Below are 20650 nucleotides of genomic sequence, written 5' to 3'. Positions count from 1 at the left end.
TTTTCTTTTTTTCTTAAATAATTTTATATTAGATTGGAAAGAAATTCTTAAAACCCTAGAGCTATCTTTTTGTGTATATCATAAGTTTACCCATTTTTTCTTCTAGAATGAATTTTCCTTGTGTTGTATCTATTCAGACAGTCAAAAACAATATAATAGACCATATATAGTTTTTCCTGATCAAATGTGCAAGGATTATAGAATGTGCCAGCTATGGAATGCACTTTGTTTGAACTTTAAACTCATTTCAGTCCCCAGTTTTATTATCGTTTTTTTTTTTTTTTCTCCATGTAATTTTCTCTAAGTTTCTACTCTGTTCAGGGAACAATTGAGAAGGTAGTGTATGCTGTTAAAATTAAAACCTGCCACTTCCCACATAAAATATGTAAATAGTACAATGCAGTTTTGCATTTTTAAAGGCAGCAACCTCAAATTCTCTTAAGTAGTCTAAGAAAAACTAAGGATTAATTTAACCCTGTGACCTCCAACCCTTCACATTCCACAGGATTTTTATTCTAATTAATGGGAAGGATTAAACATCTGGATGTTTGGCCTCTAACATCTGCCATTCAGTTGACTTAGTTTATTATCTGCATATGGCTGAATGAGTCCCTTAATCTCATTCTTCAACTTCTGTGAAAGGCAACCAAAATAAAAAAATCTCTTCTGGCTCCTGCTTTGGAAAAGAATGTACTGGTCAGCATTATCAGAATCAGCTATGGGGAAGTATGGTGCACACTGCCTTATAGCTAGCTACTTACACTCTTAGGTGTCTAACTGAGATGCTGAAGCCTTAGGGAGACTGCACAGAACTGAGGACTGGTGAACGACTTGATGATTTTGCTAATGTTTTTATGAAATTGTAATTATTTAAGATACATAGTTTTACAGCAGTGGGAATAAATACGCATTGTTAACTGATATGCATAAACACTGATGCCTGCCCCTACATTTCCTCAAGTCTTCCAAACTTCTGGAGTTGCCTTTTTTTAAACGTAAATACAATTTCCTTAATTTAGAGTATATTATTAGTTTCAGGGTTAGAATTTACTGATTCATCAGTTGCAAATAACATCCAGTGCTCATTACATCAAGTGTCCCTCTTAATGCCCTTCACTCCATTACCTCTTTCCTCTACCCACCTCCCTTCCAGCAACCCTGTTTGTTTCTAGAGTTAAGAGTCTCTTATGGTTTGCCTCCCTCCGTTTTTATCTTATTTTCTTTTTCCTTCCCTTCCCCTATATTCATCTGTTTGGTTTCTTAAATTCCACATGAGTAAAAGCATATGGTATTTGTCTTTCTCTGATTGACTTATTTCACTTAGCATAACATCCTCTAGTCCCATCCACATTGTGGCACATGGCAAGATTTCATTCTCTCTCTCTTTTTTTTAAACAAGAACAAATCTACACCTTTATTTATTTGCTTTTCATAAGTTTAAATCCTTGAGGGTTACAGCATCACATGGATGCCATGGCCAATGGCTTTAGCAGGAAGGTTGCTTCGGAATTTGGCACAAACCATGCCACTGTTTCCATGAGCATGAGTTACTTTTCCCCAGATTACTCTGGTTTTGTTTGGTTTGCCACCAGGAGTCACTGTGTTGTTCTTTGCTTTGTACACGTAAGCATCACTTGCCTAGACAGAATTCAGTTTCTTCTCGAGCATAAACACCTTTGATCCCCAGTAACGCTGTGTGCTCCCTCTGGTTCTGGAGACCCTGCTGATAGCTGGCAAAATGGCCTTGGACCACAGCCTTCCAGACATATTTGTCGTTTTAGGAGTCCTGTACGGGAGTGCCCGTTCTCTGGGAGTCCAGGGGCCAGCACCATCAGTCCCACATCCCCTCAATCCTGCCCTCCCCATTGCTGGAATCCATAGAAATCCCTTGCTGGCTCAGCCTCTGAGCCACACCAGTGCCCTGCCAAGACATATGGTTGAGCTCATGCACTTATTTGCCAGGTTTCCTTCTTTTTGATGGCTGAGTAGTATTCCATTGCATATATACACCGCTTCTTCTTGATCCGTTCATGTGTGCATGGACATCTCAGCTCTTTCCACAGTTTGGCTATTGTGGACCTTGCTGCTATAAACATTGGGGTGCATGTGCCCCTTCGAATCACTATTTTTGTATCCTTTGGCTAAGTAACCAGTAGTACAGTTGCCAGGTCGTAGGGTGGTTCTATTTTTAACTTTTTGAGGACCCTCCATACTGTTCTCCAGAGTGGCTGCACCAGCTTGCATCCCCACCCACAGTATAAGAGGATTCCCCTCTCTCCACATTCTTGCCAACATCTGTTGTTTCCTGAGTTGTTCATTGTAGCCATTCTGACCCGTGTGAAGTGGTATCTCCTTGTGGATTTATATTTCCCTGATACCGAGGTTTGTTGCAGTTCTGTGAAAAATGCTGGTGTTATTTTGGTAAAGATTGCATGGAATGTGTAGATTGCTTGGGTAACACAGACATTTTAACAATATTTGATCTTCCAATCTATGAGCATGGAATAATGGGTTGGTATCTAAAATATGTTAAGAACTTATACAATCAACACCAAAATAAAATAATCCAATGAAAAATGAGCAGAGGGCCCGTATAGACATTTTTGCTTTAATTTTAATTTGAAAAATATTGCATTAAAATATTTATTTTGAGTACTGAGTTTTTTCACATCCTTCAAAGTTTATACCTGAAGTGAGTGCCTCACTTGCCTCCTGCTTGTCCCTAGCCCATTAGCAGCAGGTGAGAGTAGAAAGGAAAGAGGATCCTAGACTCAGGATGATGGAGGACCATGAGTAAGAAACTTCACAACTCCTAAACAGAGTTGTACAGTGCTTCTTAATTACAGTGTGGTGTAGAAGCCTACGTCCCCTAAAGGGCTGCTGCAGCCGCATGTGTGGCAGGAGGCTTGCAGCTGAAGAGGAGGAGGACATAGCATGAGCATTACCACCCCAATGGGAGTTTCTGCACTGTCCAGTATAGGAGCCACCATAAGCACCTAAACCATGGTCAGTTCAAACTTGATGCACTGTAAGTGTAAAGTTCATAATGGATTTTTAAAAAGATTTATTTAGGGGATCCCTGGGTGGCAGCAGCGGTTTAGCGCCAGCCTTTGGCCCAGGGTGCGATCCTGGAGACTCGGGATCGAATCCCACGTCGGGCTCCCGGTGCATGGAACCTGCTTCTCCCTCTGCCTCTCTCTCTCTCTCTCTGACTATCATAAATAAATAAAAATTAAAAAAAAAGATTTATTTATTTATTCATGATAGATATATAGAGAGAAAAGAGAGAGGCAGAGACATAGGAGGAGGGAGAAGCAGGCTCCATGCCAGGACTCCAGGATCGCGCCCTGGGCCAAAGACAGGCACCAAACCGCTGAGCCACCCAGGGATCCCCCATAATGGATTTTGAAGAAATAGTATGAAATAAAAGGTCATATATCCAAAATTTGTTTATATTGATTTCTGTTGATGATATTTTGGATACATTAGATTGAATAAAATACGAAAATGAATTTTACTGGTTTCTTTTGTCCTTTTTTAATTGTAGTGACAAGGAAATTTAAAATTACATGTGTGGTTTGTATATGTGGCTCAAACTGTATTTCATTGGACAGCCCTAATATATGTGGTAGCAGGGATATGTACTTGAACTCATGCAGGGGCCCTGATCACAGAGCCCCCGGGGAATTTCATCACCCATTGAGGCTCTTCCTCAAACCTCTGCTGTCTGACTGGGTAACTCGTGTCAAGAGGTTCCAACTAGGCAGATGTATGTCAGAGCTCACAGGCAGGGATGGAACCTGGCATTATGGCAGTGGAGGAAGGTGCCAGAAAGTGACAGGTGAAGAAGTACAGTGGAGATCCTTTTTGAGCTAGCACCTCTGAGCAACTTTCTTATATTTGGAGAATGCCCCACAGTGGGGGAAAGATTCTGATTTTCCCAACCTTCTTTGCAGGTAGAGATCAGAGCTCAGCTAATCGAGCACACAGAAGTTAGCATTTGACACAGAAGTAGCCATTGTTACTGTTTGGAATCCATGAGGCTGCGGGTGACAGCACCAGCTTCCAGTGAGAAGCAGAGGTTCAGCATTAATGAGCGGGGGGTACCACCTATTGTGATGATTCCCAGGATGTGGCAAGTGTGTGTCTATACCAGACCAGTTCTTGAAGTTTGTAGGGCATTATTCTTCACTGCATAGTCTTAAACTGGTTTTCTGGACTTTCAGAGATTCTCTATATTCTTCAATTTTTTTTTTCTAGCTAAAATGCATCCTATCATCTGCAACTAAAATCCTGACTGCCATACAGGGTTTTCTAAACTTGCTATATAGTAGTCCCCAAATACCCAGTGTTTCAAGCAGGCATGGACACTTGCTTTTGAAGACCCATTTTGTGTTCAGCACCGTGATAACAGAGGGATTCAGAAAAATATGAGCCTTGGTTGCCTTATTCTACTAACTCACAGAGATGTGTGGCAATTAGCATCCGGGAGCCACTGTCTTCCCCAGGGCAGAGGAGAATAGATGGTGATTCTTCTCTTACTTAGAGCTACATTTATCTCCTGTCCGTCAAAGCTGTGGATGATCTTAAGGTCAGCCAAAAGGATATTAGCAGGGCACCAACAGTTACCTTGAGTTATTTCTTGCATTCAACATGTATTTATAAAGCTCCCAGTATGTTCCCAGCATGCATTTTGGCATGGTGATATAACAGTGAATAAAACAGATGCAAAGCCCTCCCTTCATAGCTTATTCTAGTGACTATTCTCAGGAGTGTTAAATTCTACCAATAGCAAATGCTTATTAGATTTTCAGCAGTATATGCATTCATTTAGTACTATTGTATCTTTGATATTGTACTAACTGGATAAAATATGACACTCTTTTTGTTATCTTTCTTAGTTAAGAAAACAGCTTCAAAGAATGCTAGAGCTTGAAGTGTTCTTAAAGATAACTAAGGCATGCAAAGGTGAACTAACTTTCCTAAAGACACAAAGCAAGAATAAGACTTCAGCCTTCTTCATCTATTTCCATAATAGCACTACATTGACTGTGACTGGCTGTTTTTTTAAAAAAAGCAAAAGCCAAAATGTGTTTTTTGAGTGTACCCTTATGCAAAGTGGTAGGAATGTATATTGGTGCAAAATTTTTAAACAATTGGAAGCATTAAGAGCTCTAGAAGTAAACATTCACGTTGATATAGTACTTCAGCTTTTAGGGCGTTCGTTATTCTAAGAAAAAATTTGGAAAATTGTAAAAGATTTATATGCAAGGAATACTAACTTAATCAAAGATATGTTTTTAAGGACTATTTGGTGATTGGGAAAATACAATATTTAGTGACAAGATAAGGATACACAAGTTCATATACTAGAAGGTCTCATTTTCCTGAAAGACCTGCACACAAGAAAATATAGCAAAGCAGCAGTTATATCTGCGTGATGGGATTGCATGAAATATTTGTTCCTTTTTATATGCTTGTATTTTCTACAATGGACATGTGTTACTTTTATAATCAGAAAAAAGCCTAACAATTCTTTTGTCTGATTTTTTTTTTACCTCTAAGGCATTTTGATAAATGCTGGGGAGGTATTCAGATATTTATGTGTGCTTTAGTCTTGGAAAAAATCATACTGTTTCAAACAAGGGTCCAAATGTTCAGAAGCCTTGCAGCCATTGTGACTGTGTGGAGGGTACATTTGGAAATGCCTTCCCTCATGGTCCTGCTCCCCACTCTGCATCTTTATCTCGCTCCACTGGAGCACTACCCTTCTCCCCATGGGCATCCCATGGACATGGGTCCCTCGTCTGCATCCTGCTCATAGATTGCTGCTTTGTGGCTTCTATTCCTTTGTTCCCTTCCTCTCCATCAGCTCCTCCTTCATTGTGTTCCTTTCAATTCTTCTTATAGAAGCAGAAGCCCATGCTGCTGGTTTTCAGCATTTCTCCCCACTCAGTTTCAGCAGCAGAGTCTGTCGGGGGCTTCATCTCCTCTTACCTGCTGTGTCTTGCTTTAAGTACTGCCTTTGGAATTAGACGCTTACCATGAAGATGAAAGAAAAGAAGCCGCCTATTAAATATATCACCTTTGGACTTTCCAGAGATCCCAACTTTGCCAAACACCGCGGGAGCCCATGACCCCCCCCCCCCCCGCAATGGCAACACTTCCTGAAATGCATGCTGTCTTCCAAAGCAACTAAAGAACACAAACCCCCCTGCTTTCCCCCAAGCAAGGCTATTGTTTTTATGTTCCAGGTTGCTACCACGTGAGAATGCTGTGGTGTGAGAAAATATCAGCACTGAAAATGCACGTTGCACTTGCTCTCCGTCAATGCTGAAAGGGCCATTAATCATTCTCCATCCTCCCATCTTTCCCCTGTCTTTATTACATAGAAGCTGTTCTTGTCATTTCTGAGGAGTATCTGTGGGTGGTGGCTAACCTTTGGCCTTGTCCATGTGGTTTGACAGGATTGCTCTAGAGTCTCCTAGCATCAGCCTGGAGAGTTCAAGGGCATCAGAGGAGGCCCCATTGGCAAGGTGCAGCCAAGCAGAAGGAAGCAAAGATGTCGGTACGGGAGCAGCCTGATGCTCGCTCTCATAGGCCTGGTGGTGATACATTCTTCCTTCTTTGAGGAGTGAAGCTCTGAAAGGATTTGCTTGTTTTGTCCCTGGCCCAGCTGAGTGAAGAATGCTGCCTGGGCAACATTCATCAGAAAACCTCTGCTCACAGGGATACATCAAGTATCATTTTTTTTTAAATGGGTACTACTTCTCTTGATGCAACTGTAGTTCAAGCCCAGGAGGGACATTGTGTTATATCTGTTGGAGTTCAGTGCTGGAGACAGAAACCCCTTTAGGTATTAAAATGGAAAGGTCTTGAATTCAGAGAATCAAGGTGCTTACCGTATTGTTGGAAGGGCTGGGCAGACAGGAATGATTGCCCAGAACATCACAGAACTGACCAACTCAAAGAAATCCTACCTCTGTTACAATTCGCAAGGTGGGCAACCAGAGGCTGCCACTGGAATATACCATCTGTGGACCAGGGAGTCACCATTGGTATATCTTTTAACATCCCAGAGGGGCAAATTAAGCATTGGGAATATACTTCACAAATACTCCACATCTCTGCTCAAGGCAGAAAAGCAGCAAGAAGATGGTCTTTGCCTTACGTATGCCTCCACACTGGTGAATGCTCTTCATGTACAGAAGCCTAGCTGCAAGGGAGTCTGAGGAATATAGTATTTAGTTTTCCAGATTTATTAATACAGGAAGACACAATGGAAGGACGTAGGACTGGATGCTGAGTACCAATAGACCATATCTAACACACACACCTTATAAAATGGCACTGGCCTTAGAGCAGGCATGGGGCCCAGCTGGGGGTGGCTAATTTCAGCAGGGTCTGAGGCAAAAAAATGGGTAGAACACAAAGTATGGTAGAGTCTCTTCAGGGAAGAGATTGTTCATCACAGAATTATCCATGCTCTGATTTTTAGCAACATGCAGAAGATAAGGAGACTGTACCCCAGCTGGGGAAGTGGGTTGGCTTTTGATATATGGGGATTGCTGATATTCATTGTTAAATGCACACAACATAATTATCTGGGATTTCAATTAGATGAGAGGTGGAGTGAATCAGAAACAAAGGTATAATCCTTGGAGAGAGCTGATGGGGGGGCGGTCAGGTCTCTGGCAGCTAACTTCTCTGGCATGAAAAGAACTGTGGAATGGAGTTTAGGCAAAGGTATGGCAGGAATCCCTAAGTCCTGACAAGACCCAAACAGAACGAGGCGGGATTGGATGGACTTTTTTGGGCCCAAGGAAGCAGATGAGGGACTGTGAGAGATTAGTTTATTAGCCCCAATTCTGTATCCCATCCTGTATCCATGCCCTCTGACTTCTTAACTTTGCATCTTCTCTTATAAAAGGCAAAATGGACTTCCCTACCCCTTGATTTGGGTTTGGCCTTGAGACTTACTTTAAACAATGAATGGGAGAAAAAGTATCACAAGTCCAATTTTGAGCCAAAGCCTTAAAAGTCCTCACCTGTTTCTGTTTTCCCTCATGCTTTTGCCATCTTTGTGAGAAGAGCTTCCCCTGGGTAGCACTGCTCAGTCAGCCTAGGTCTAAGAATTAACCCGGGTGAAAGGGACTAGGGCCCAACCCATTGTAAGGAACCACTCCCAGCTGGGTCCTATACAGCTTGAAAGAGGGTCTCCTAGCTGACTTCAAGCTAATATATCTGAGCTCCAGGCAACCTAATGATGTGTGGGAAATAAATGTTTATTATGAACCCTGAAATTTTTGTGATTGATAGCTGACTGATATACATACAGGGACTGTCACTGAATACCCAGGGTGTTATTGTTTCAGGTGTTTCAATAAAGAGTATCAAGAGAACATCTGCAAATTCCAGACTGGTGTCTGCAAGTTCTGAGGATGATTGAATAACCTACTGCATCTTGGTGACTTTTGGAGATAGCTGGGACAGAGCCCTAATGGGGCAGTGACTGACACCAGCTCATAGCTTATCTTTTCCAGGTGGCTTCCCTAAGTGGCCAAGCCCACAGAGACCTTTTCTTCTCTACTCTCTGCACTTATTGCCTGTATTTCTCCTTTTTCTCTGATCATATGCCATCACATTTAAAGTGGCCTAGTTCCAGATCTTTCCAGATAAATGGATCCACCTCCGTGTATTTTTATCTAACCACATATCTGTGTTTTGTCCACGTGGTTATAGTGAAGGATTTGGTCAAGCATCTGGTTGAGATCCACATGTGTTGTGTTAAAAGCCGTGGTTTTTGAGGTCCAGTCACTTCTGGACCATCTTCAGGAGGTTTGTCCATTTCCACGTGCAAGTAAGAGGGTTGAGGGAGTGAGAGACTCTAGGCAGGCTGATGCCACCATGACTGGCTGTGAATCATAAAGGACTTTAGAATGCTGGGAGAAGAAGCTCAGCAGGAGCTGTGTAGGGGGGAAGGGAAGGCTAGAGGAGGCAGAGGGCTGGGCTGGAATGAAAGCACAGTACTGGGTAAAGAAGGTGCTGAGAAGGAAGCCACTGGAAGGCATTGCTAAGGACCAGGAGTGGACAGGGCATGGGGTAGAGATGGAAGGCTGTGGCGGAAGGAGCAGAGTGAATGCTGAGGAGATTCACTTTCAAGACAGGGTGAAAGCTAGACAGTGGCGTAGAAGCAGGCAGGGTAAGTGTTGGGCAAGTGAAGTTGGAGGACCATGATTGTGTTATATAAACTTACCTCGTTTTCCACGTGAAGAGATGTCTCAGCACCACACTGCAGGAAGCTTGGATCTAAATCGGTGGTCTTCCAAATCTTTTTTGCTTGTGTATTTCCTAGAAGGATTTTGAAAAACTGCATACTCTTTTACACTTTTAAAGTTGGTATGTAAAATCCTTCATAAGTTTAAATATTGTCATTCCAAAGGATGTAATTGCCAGTGTATTATAAATATTGATATTTAAAAATAAAACTCTTATATGGCACCTACTAGAATAGAAATAGCATTCCTTTTTTTTTTTTTTTTTTTTTTAGAAATAGCATTCTTATATGACAGCCACCATCATCCATTTTAAACATATAAGACAAGCTCTTTAGCTGTCAGGAATTTTACATCATTTCTTTTACTCTTGGAAATTATATTTCCATCCTACTTCTCCTACAGAGTTTTATCCTGATGTAATGTATTTTTATGCTTGATGGTCTTTTATTGATCACTCTTATCAAATATCTCAGCAACAAAGTATGTATACAAATTTAAAATTTGTCTTCTATTACCGTAAATAATAGTAACTATATTAAATATAAGAAGTAACATTTTATTAGAAAAGCATTTCTTGGGCAGCCCGGGTGGCTCAGCGGTTTAGAGGTGCCTTCAGCCCAGGGCCTGATCCTGGAGACTCGGGATCGAGTCCCACGTCGGGCTCCCTGCACGGAGCCTGCTTCTCCCTCTGCCTGTGTCTCTGCCTCTCTCTCTCTCTCTCTCTCTCTGTGTCTCTCATGAATAAATAAATAAAATCTTAAAAAAAAAAAAAGGAAAAAAAAAAAGAAAGAAAAGCATCTCTCAATAGGTGGATGCAGTAGGGAAGGTGGGTTATGATACCTCCATTAAAAAAACTTGGCCAGCACTGGTATCCTGAATTGTTCCTTCCCTTAGCATCTTGGAGATTTTCACATCCTAGGGCAACGTGCCCTGGTAGGGTTTGGAGTCTTGGGTACCCAGACTTCTATGTGCCATGTGTACTAAGATGTAATGATGGTGGCTGATATCATGGTAAATTGGAGATGCTCTTTGCTTATTTCCTGGGTATCCAGAAGCCCCCAGATTTTTGTGTAACTCCAGGGCAGGATAGGGACCCCTATAATGTCAAAGATTAGACTTCCTACAACCATGACAGAATGGGTACTTAGAGCCTGATTTATTTTGATTCAAAGAATACAAGGAAATGAGGCATTTTTGGTATAGTTGAATTCCTGACACTAAGATTCATGCCTGCTATGTGGGCAGAGGGGAAAGAGAGCATTGGATTGGGTGATCATCAAGGGTGAGGTCAGCTGCCTGTTTTCACCATCTCTCAGCAACTGGGTGACCTAGGGGAGCTGGTCCTCTGCATCTCATTGTCCATGTGTACAGTGGGGTTGAAATCTGTCCTGTGTATCCCCCTGTGTTATTGTGAGGCTCATGTGAGATCAAATGATGCTTGTGACATCATTTTGTAAAGTGTCAAGAACTCTTTCTTATTTTTATTTGTAAACTTTTTCTTTGGAAATAATTCTAGATTCACAGCAAGTTGCAAATACATGTACCAGAAGATCCTATGCATCCTACACTCTGCCTCCATCATCCATGCTCAACTACAGCACAAGAGCAAAACCAGAGCTTATCCAGATATTGCAGGTTAAACTTCTGTGTGTGTGTTTGTGTGTGTAGCTTTGTGTAACTACCATCACAATAATGATACCGAACTCTTCATCTCTAGGCTCCCTCGTGTTACCTCTTTATAGCCACAAGCCCTTCCCTCACAATCCCTAACCTCTGGCAACCACTCTGTTCTTTATCTCTGTAGTTTTCTTATTTGGAGAGTGTTAGATACATCAAACCACGGTATGTAGTCTTTTGAGATTGCCTTTTTCACTTCATGTAATTCTCTTGAGGTCCATCTAAGTTGTTAACTGTATCAACAGTTCATTCCTCTTTACTGCTGAGCAGTATTCTATGGGTACAATATGAATTTGAGCTGCTGTGAACATTTGTGTACAGGTTTTTAAGTAAACATGAGCTTCCATTTCTTTGGGATATGGGTAATTATGGGTTGTATGGTAAATGCCTATCTGTATTTATAAGAAATTGCCAAACTGTTTTCCATTTTCCATTTCTACCAGTAATGTATGAGTGCTCAATTTTCTCTGTATCCTCATTAGTGTTTAAGTGTTTTCACTATTTTTTATTTTCGATACTCTGATAGATGTGGAATGATACCTCATTGTGGTTTTAATTTACATTTCTCTAGCAGCTAATGATGTTGAACATCCTTACATGTGTATATGTGTCACATGTAAACCCTCTTTGGTGAAATGTCTGATCATGTCTTTTGTCCATTTTCTAATTGGGTTGTTTGTTTTTTTAATGTTGAGTTGTGGAAGTTCTTTATATATTCTAGATATAAATCTTTCGTTGGATCTGTGGTTTGCAAATATTTTTCCAGTGTGTAATTTGTCTTTTTATCCTTTTTAAAAAGATAGATTTATTTTACAGAGAGAGAGAGAGAGAGAGAGAATGTGAACATGAGTGGGGAGAGGGGTAGAGGGAGAGAACTTCAAGCAGATTCTTTGGTGAGCATGGAGCCCAACGTGGGGCTCCATCCCACAACCCATGAGATCATGACATGAGCCGAAACCCAGAGCTGGACACTTAACCAACTGAACCGCCCAGGTGTCCCCCTTTTTTATCTTTTGGTAGGCTTTCACAGAGCAAAAGTTTTTGCAGAAGTTTTTAATTTTATGAGGTCCAGTTTATATATTTTTTGTTTTATGGGTTGTGCTTTTGTTGCCAAGTGTGCAGATCTTTGCCTCAGCCTGGATCCCAAAGATTTTCTTCTAATTTTTTTTTCCTGAAAGTTTTATAGCTTTATTTTTTACATTTAAGCCCATGATCCATTTTGAGTTAAATTTTGTCTATGATGTGAAACTTAGGTTGAGGTTCAGTTTTTTCCTGCCTATGGATATCTTATTTCTCTAACATGATGTGTTGAAAAGTCTATCTTTCTCCATTGAATTGCTTTTGCACCTTTGTCAGAAGTCATTTGGCACATTTGTGTGACTCTATTTCTGGGTTTTCTTTTTTGTTCTATTGATCTATGTGTCTCTCCCTCTGCCAGTGTCATGCTGTCTTGATTACTATAGCCATATAGGAAGTCTTAATATCAGGTACAATGATTCCTCCCATTTTATTCTTTTTAAAAATTGTTTTAGCTATTCCAGGTCCTTTGCCTTTTCATATAAATTTGTATAATAGTCTTATTTATGTCTACAAAAAAAACCTTGCTGGGATTTTGATTGTAATTGCACTAAGACCATAAATTTATGTTTGGGGGGAATTTATATCTTTACTATGTTTAGTATTCAAATCTGAGCATGATGTATCTCCATTTATTCAGGTGTTTTTTGATTTTTTTTATCAGCATTTTGTAATTTTCAGGATACAGATTCTGAACATGTTTTGCAAAGATTGTACTTAAGTATTTCATTTTCTTTGTAGAGAGTGTAAATGGTATTGTGTTTTAAATTTTGGTTTCTGTGTGTTTATTGTTAGTTTATATAAGTGGTATGATTATTTTTGTGTGTTTATCCTGTATGTGCAACCTTGTTGAATTCACTTATTAATTCTAGAGGGGTTTTTTGTAGACTTCCTTGGAATTTTCTTTTTATACAATCATGTCATCTGCAAACTGGTGCTGGTTTTCTCTCTTTTTTCCAAGCTGTATGTATCTTATTTCCTTTTCTTATCTTATTGTGCTTAGTGGGACTCCCGGTACTATGTTGAATACGAATGGGCATCCTTGTCTTGTTCCTGATCTTCAAGGGAAAGCATTTCACCATTAAGGATTATGTTAGTTGCAAGATTTTTGTAAATGTTCTTGATCAGGTTGATGACCTTTTCTTCTAGTCCTAGTTTTTTTGAGCCTAAAAAAATTATGAGGGATCCCTGAGTGGCTCAATTGTTAAGTGCTATTCACAATCCTGCTATTGGCTCAGGATGTGATGCCAGGGTCCTGGGATTGAGTCCTGCATCAGGCTAGGGGAGCCTGCTTCTCCCTCTGCCTGTGTCTCTACCTCTGTCTCTGTGTCTATCATGAACAAATAAATAAAATTAAAAAAAAACCATGAACGTGAGTTTTCAAGAACTTTTAAAATGTTGGTTATTTTCTTTCAGTATTTTAAAATACTACTTATAGAGGCCACTTCTAGGTAAACATGGCTGAGCAATGCAATGTAGAAAGACTCACAGTGACCCCCCTGGCTGAATACAGACAGACCCATCAGGTGACCCACCTCAAAATATCTGTAGGCCCTAACTGACCAATGGGCTACTTACAACCAGGCACAGTTACCAAAAAACGGAGAATATTCCATATGTCTCCATACCGTCTCATCCTCCCCTTTTAAAAACAGACCCCACCCACTGCCTCACTGTAGATGCTGCTCCTCTGCTGTCCTGCCCGCCGCTTCCTCAAGCTGTGTTCAGTAAACTTCTATGCCTTCTGTTCTGCCTCAGCTGAATCCTTTCACCTCCTGCACCTGCGCCTGCACCACTGGCTTCTACCTGCTTATTGCCCCACATTTGGGGGGCCCCATCTGATCGGACAGATACCCCATTTAGATACCACAATACTTAATTGACACTTTGTCTCTGTATGAAGTTCTAATATGAGGATACATCATTCTCCCTGTCAACTCTATCTGTCCTGGGTGGGTAGGAGGACCCAGCTGAGGGTAGGACTTTTTTTGTTGGGTGGGACTGAGGAAAATGGAGAGAAGAGATCTTAGGGCCCTGCTGGGGGTGGGGGAGGCTATTACCAAGTCATCCAACCACAAACTATGGTGCTGAGAAGGTTCATAACAAATTACCACAAATTTAGGGCTTACAACAACAAAACTTTATTCTCTTGCAACTCTTGATGTCAGAAATCTAAAATCAAGGTGTTAGCAGGGTTGTGTTCCTTCTAGAGGATTTAGAGGAGAATCTATTTCCCTACCTTTTCCATCTTCTAGAATCTGCCTACATTTCTCCATCTTTGAAGCACATCAGTCCACCCTCTCATTCCATTACTACATCTCCTTCTTTCTCTTGGACATTAACTCTACTGCCTCCTTCCTTAAGGACCCATGTGATTACATTGGGCTCACCTGGATAATATAGGCTACTCTCCTTAAGATCCTTCACTTAGGGTGGCTCAGTTGGTTAAGCCTATGACCTCACCTCAGGTCATGATTTTGGAGTTGTTGGATAGAGCCCTGCATCAGGATTCCCACTCAGCAGGGAGTGTGCTGGAGATTCTCTCTTTCTCTCTCTCCCTCTACCCCCCCCCTTCTGCCCCTACCCCCCACTCATGCACACTCTCTCTCTCTCAAATAAAAAAATAAATCTTTTTTAAAAAGATCCTTAATCACATCTGCAAAGTTCCTTTTGCCATGTAAAATAACATGGTCACAGGTCCAGGGATTGGAATGTGGACAGCCTAACACAGAGGGTGACTGTGGACATGATGATGATGAAGTGTTCTAAAGAGGGGCATATGGATTAAACAGACTGTGGTTTGAGTTCCCCACCCAGTTTTATAAGCTGTGTGACGTCCAGTGAATGTCTTAATCTGGGTAAACCTTTCTTCATCTGCAAAACTGTAACCTCTGCTGCGGTAGAGATGACAGCTGCCCATCAAAAATTTATATAGCCCTTCCAGAATATGCAGTTGTGAGTAGGAAGCAACTTCCCAGTCAAGGACTACATTTCTTGGTACCAGTTGCATCTAGGTGAGACCCATGCAACTACCAGTGGAACGTGAGTGGAAGTACTGTGTGTCACTTCCTGGCTGGGGTACCTGTGAAGAAGAGGTGTCTTCTCCATGCTCTCCTCTCTCACCTGCTGGCTCCATGTTGATTCCCAGGTGACCTTGGAAGCCTAGTTGGGAAGATGGTAAAGCTCCCAGTAGCCTGGGTCCCTCAGTAGCTGCATGGAACAGAGTCTCTCCTCCTGTAACTGCCAAGATAGACAACTGTCTGGGACTGTAATGCAGGCCAGGAATAAATGATGTTAAGCTACTGAAATTTTAGGTTTGTTCATTACAACAGCTAGCATTGTCTTCAGCAATACGTCTACTTTGCAGCCTACTATTATCCCCTGGGACTGTAAATTGAAAAAATGTGTGTAAAGGCCATGTTAAGGGACTAAGGGACTCGGAGACTGGAAAGTCATGAACTTTTCTGCCTAGAGCAGTGGTTCTCAACTGGAGCATGCATCAGAATCCTGAAGGTTGGGGATCCCTGGGTGGCTCAGCGGATTAGTGCCTGCCTTTGGCCCAGGGCGCAATGCTGCAGTCCTGGGATCGAGTCCCTCATCGGGCTCCCTGCATGGAGCCTGCTTCTTCCTCTGCCTGTGTCTCTGCCTCTCTCTCTCTCTGGGTCTATCATGAATGAATAAATAAATCTTGAAAAAAAAAAAGAATCCTGAAGGTCTTATTAAAATACAGATGCAAGGCCCTACCTCAAGAGGGCCCTGGTTTGAGAGTGGGCCTCCTGACACCCTGAACCTCTCCTGAGGTTTCTCTCTCTTGCCTGTCTTTTCTGCTTGGATGTGACCTCCCTGAGGGCAGGCACTGAGTCCGACTTGTTGGACAGCTTCATCCCAGAAGTAGCATAGCATGTGACAAATACTAGTCCCCCCACCAGTATCGGAGGAAGGAAAAAGGAACAAGGTCGCAGCCTTCATTCAGCTCCAAGGGCTGAGTTAGAATCAGTAGGCTTCAGTTAAAGGGTTTGATGATTTCCTCATTCCTAAATAGCTTTGATTGGGGTTCTTTGTTCCTTCCTGATCCCCTCAAAGCGAGGAGAAGGCGCAGCAGTAAAAGCCTGTGCTGTTGTCTGCCAAGCAGATTTTCACTTTTCACTTTAGCTGGTATCTCTTTGGAAGGGCTCCTGGGGTTGATGAAATAGTTTGTGTCCCAGAAAGTATATCTGTTCTCCTATCAGGCAAAATTTATTTTGCCTTTGCATTTTGGGGGTTTAATCTCTGAATGAATGTATTCACTTGATCGTGCCCGAGGATTTCATCTCAGAGGGCTGCTGTCCATTTGAGAAAGTGCATGGACTATATTTGTGCTCAGCGGGACTTCCCTGCACCGGCTTCACAGCAATCAGCAATCACTTCTCTGGGGCTGGCCCCATGTGGAGGCTGAGGAGGGAGTGCTCCCCTGGTGCGAGGGGAGTTCCTGGGGGGGAAGGTGAAGCTGAGGCTTTAGGAGCAGCCATTAAAAAGCAAATGCTATCTGGAAAAGGGGGAGAGGGGTGGAAAGAGACAATTCTGTGCACTTGGCAATTTTGCCTGTGGCAGCCTCTGAATTGGATCTCTCTTTGAAGGAAGGAGTTTGGCATTAGCAATTCCGAAGGAGAGTCCCGATTCTAGCAGCTGAAAGCTGCCTGGGGGCCCGGAGGGTGGCAGCCCGGGGCAGGAGCACCCTTTCATCTAGACTGGTGGCCAGGGCCCCGGTGTGGAGATGCCAGAGGCCCCGAGGAGGCTGGGGGCTGCTGCTTTGGGGTTAGTCTGCCCCTGCACACAGGGCCTCCCCGAATTCTGACAATTCTGACGAGATGGGGCAGCCTTCCCCAGATCACCACCCACATGGGTCGCCTGTAGAGGCCTGAGCTATATCCGATTTCAATTTCTTGGGTTAATTTATACTCCACTATAAACAAACTCTTGTAAAAGCTAAGAGCCGGCAAGGATAAAGGAGCTGTTTTTCCATTACAGTCTCTTTCTTCTGATTGGTAGTGAAGTGAATTTTTCAATAACAGAGACTCGAGATTTTGCCCTCAGGGCATCTGGAAGGTGGGTACCAGGGAGGAGGTGACGGGCAAGTCAGCGAGAGCCCCTCGATGCTTGGCTCTGTTTTGGGGGCCTTCACTCATACCGAAGCAGGGGAAGGGGAAAGTCATGCCTCCCCCCCCACCTGGAGTTTAACCATAACTCACAGCGTGGTGCAATGTGGGAAAATGTAAACACGGCTCTGTGGCCAGCCCAGGCCTCTCCAACTCCAGCTAATTGCTGCTTGAATCTCCTCTGTCAGCCTGTGTTTCAGCATCAAGCTATTTTCTCACTGAGGTTTTTTATTTTACTTTGGGTTTTCGAGGAGATGTGGTGTTTTATGTGGTGATTATCTGAGAGCTCGATTTCCCCCCATTTCAAATTGTAGCTAATGTGGCGCATTTGGGATCCTGTACAATTTTTACCCATTAATCTCATCTCACCTGCTAAAAGAAGCTTGATCCCTGATCATCTCCACCCCTCCGTGTTTTATTTTCACACTTGTATTCTAAAACTTTTAGAATTGCTTTTCCTGCTCCGGGTTTTGACTACAGGCCTGCCAATGACTGGGTTCATTTGTAGGTTCATTTCTTTATGTCACCGTCTAGTGTCCGCTGAGGTCTTGGAATTGGAAGGGCTTTTCTTCTCAAAATCTTCTAATGAAAAAAAAAAAAAAAAAAAAAAAAAAAAAAAATCTTCTAATGAGTTGCCTGGGTTTTAATTTCAGGCTCTTCTTTCCAGACATGGTAGTAAAATGAGAGGTTATTGAATCAGCCCTCATGATTTTTAATTTGTATGCATATAAATTCTGTGTTTATATGATTGCTGAGAAATTACCTTTAAACTTTCTCTTTTAGTCTCTAGTTAAATGTACTTTATAAATGGTTGCTATGAATTTGGCAGCTTTAAAAAATTCAAGTTTGAGCTGAGATTATTTGTCAGCTTTATTGAGGTGTAATTGACAAAATTGTATCATATTTAAAGTGTAAATCGGGATGATTTGATATATGCATACATTGTGAAATGGTCCCCCCTCATTTAGTTAATTACTACATCTATCACCTCACATATTTATCTCTTTAAATGTTTTTGTGTGTGTGTGAGAGAGAACATTTGAATTCTAATTTCAATCATGCAGTACAGTGTTATCAACTATAATCACCATGCTGTATATTAGCTCCTCAGACCTTGTTCATTTTTATAGCTGAAAGTTCGTATCCTTTTACCACCCTCTCCCTATTTCTCCCACCCCCAGCTCGTGGCAACCACTTGTGTACTGTTTTGTGAATTTGACTTTTTTTTTTATTCTGCATGTAAGTGATACCATGCAATATTTATTTGTCTTTCTCTAATTCCACTTAGCAAAATGTCCTCAAGGTCCATCCATGTTGTCACAAAAAGGCAGGATTTCCTTCTTTTTCATGGCTGACTAATATTCTAATCGTATGTGTATTATATGTACATTATAAACATTATGTATATAATATATATACATATGTATAATATACATACCACATCTATTTTTCTTTGTTCTGATGACTTCCTTTATTTAGCACCTCCAATGTGCAAAGGAAAACTAGGTGTTATGAAGTTTCAGAGATGAATAAACACAAGCTTAGGAAGCTCACAATATAGTGATTATGTGACTCTAATAATAACTAATAACAACATCTAATATTCCTGAACATGAAAAATGCCAATATAGTAAAAATCATTGAATTGTGCACCTAAAAATATGTGCCAGGCATTTCGCATACATTGCTTATCTATTTTTTATCTATTTATTCATCTCTTTTAAAGAAATCTAGATATAATCACATGCAACATTATATTAGATTCACATGTACACTATAATGATTTGACATTTGTATATTTTGTGAATGATCATCACAATAAATTTGGTTCATATCCATCACCATGCATAGTTACAAAATTTCTTCTTTTTTCCTTGTGATGAAAACGTCAAGGTCTAATCTCTCAGCAACTTTCAAATATGCAATGCAGTATTATTAACTATAGTTCCCATGTGCTATATTTCATCCCCAGGGCTTATTTATTGTATAGCTGAGATGCCACATCTTTTTTATCCATTTTTATCTGTTGACAAACTCTTGGGAGGCTGAGATTTTTTAAAATTTTAGACTTTATGTTGGTAGCAAATTATCACAGGGTTAGTTTCCTATGGGGGCACTGGATGTACATTATAGTTCATACAAAATCTAGGAAGAAGATGGAAAAGTTGAGGGCAGTGTCTATTCTGCCTCTGGCTCATTATTCCCACCCAACACACTCATCACCCACTTGTAGATAAAGACCCATCAGAGACTATTTGCAATCCTTTTTCTGGGTCCTTTTCACCTGTTTCTGAGTTTGCCAAACCTGAAGTTTGACACAGGTCCTGATCCTTGTTGGAGTTTCCCTCCAGATTGTTACCCCTCATATCATCTGTCACAGTAGGAAACTGAGCCTAGGTCTGGTTCTTTGTGTCAGGCCTGCACCAGTCTCTTGGCTAGTGCCTCACTTAATGCGGGACAGGGGCATAGCTTTTTTCCCAAAAGAATAAGCTGCCAGGACAATTTTAGGTCATAAGGGCCGAGGCTACTAGAAGGCAGACCCATATTCAAGAGGCCAAGACTCAAGGGACTAACAGGATAACCCATTTAGGGGCCAAAACAGTCAGGGAGAGGGCCTGGGCTGTGTCTGCTTGAAAGAGAAGGACTCAGATCTGGGAGGTACCTGACTCCAATGTAAGTAAGACTTCAGGGCAAGTGTGTACTTTAAAAAAATAAATAAAATATTTAAAGGGGCACCTGGGTGGCTCAGTTGGTGGAGTTGATCTTGGAGTTGTGAGTTCAAGCCCCACATTGGGTGTGGAGCCTACTTCAAAAAATAAATAAGATGATTTTTTTTTAAAAGAAGACTTCAGGGCAAATGTGAAAGAACTATGATACTTGATGATGGAGATAAACTGGGATGGGCAGGATATTTTTATGCAATAACTGCACCCAGCTAGGAATTTTGAAAAGAGTATCGATACATATTTTAAAAGCATGTTAATTTTAGGCTGGCTGAAATATTTCATTAGAAAAGCATGTTCTGTGACCTTGTTACTCAAAGAAGGTTCATGAGAAATATAAGCCTCCCCTGGGAGCTTGTTAGAAAATGCAGTCTCAGTCCCTGCCCTAGCCCTACTGAATCTGATTCTGCATTGTAATAAATCTCCCAGGTGATTTATATACACATTAAAGTTTGGGTGTTAGCTCTCCCTCTCCTGATTCCTCTCCTCCACCCCCTGCCTCTTCCCTTCCTTTCTCCCCTCCTCTGTCCTCCTCTCTCTTTTTTTGCATTTGAAAAACTTTTAATTTGGAAATAATTACAGATTTATAGGAATTTGCAAAGGTGGTATAGAATGGTCCCATTAGACTCTTCGCTCAGTTTCCCCCAATGGTTACATCGTATGTAACTGTAGTACTGCATCACTTCTTTATAAGACTGCAAAAACTATTATGTTTACTTGCTGAGAGGTAGTACAGCAGGTGGTGCTTCATTGGGTTGTG

The 20650-nt window shown here is 41.5% G+C and overlaps 1 protein-coding gene across 10 annotated transcripts in view; it reads left to right on the top strand.

The window, feature by feature from the left end:
• Positions 1 to 20650, top strand: part of RAI2 (retinoic acid induced 2) — a 388271-nt gene that overhangs the window by 63584 nt on the left and 304037 nt on the right. The window contains exons 1-2 of one of the 10 annotated variants that reach the window (XM_049107573.1): positions 8965 to 9399; positions 10795 to 10913. The exons of the other annotated variants lie outside the window; for them this stretch is intronic. The gene's annotated coding sequence lies outside the window, so the exon portion shown is untranslated. Of the gene's footprint in view, positions 1 to 8964; positions 9400 to 10794; positions 10914 to 20650 lie in introns of those variants that run through there. 10 annotated transcript variants of the gene reach the window in all.

This window comes from Canis lupus, chromosome X (genome assembly GCF_003254725.2).
Source record: "Canis lupus dingo isolate Sandy chromosome X, ASM325472v2, whole genome shotgun sequence".
Classification (NCBI taxonomy): Eukaryota; Metazoa; Chordata; class Mammalia; order Carnivora; family Canidae; genus Canis; species Canis lupus.
This window is presented reverse-complemented; position numbering and strand designations above follow the sequence as displayed.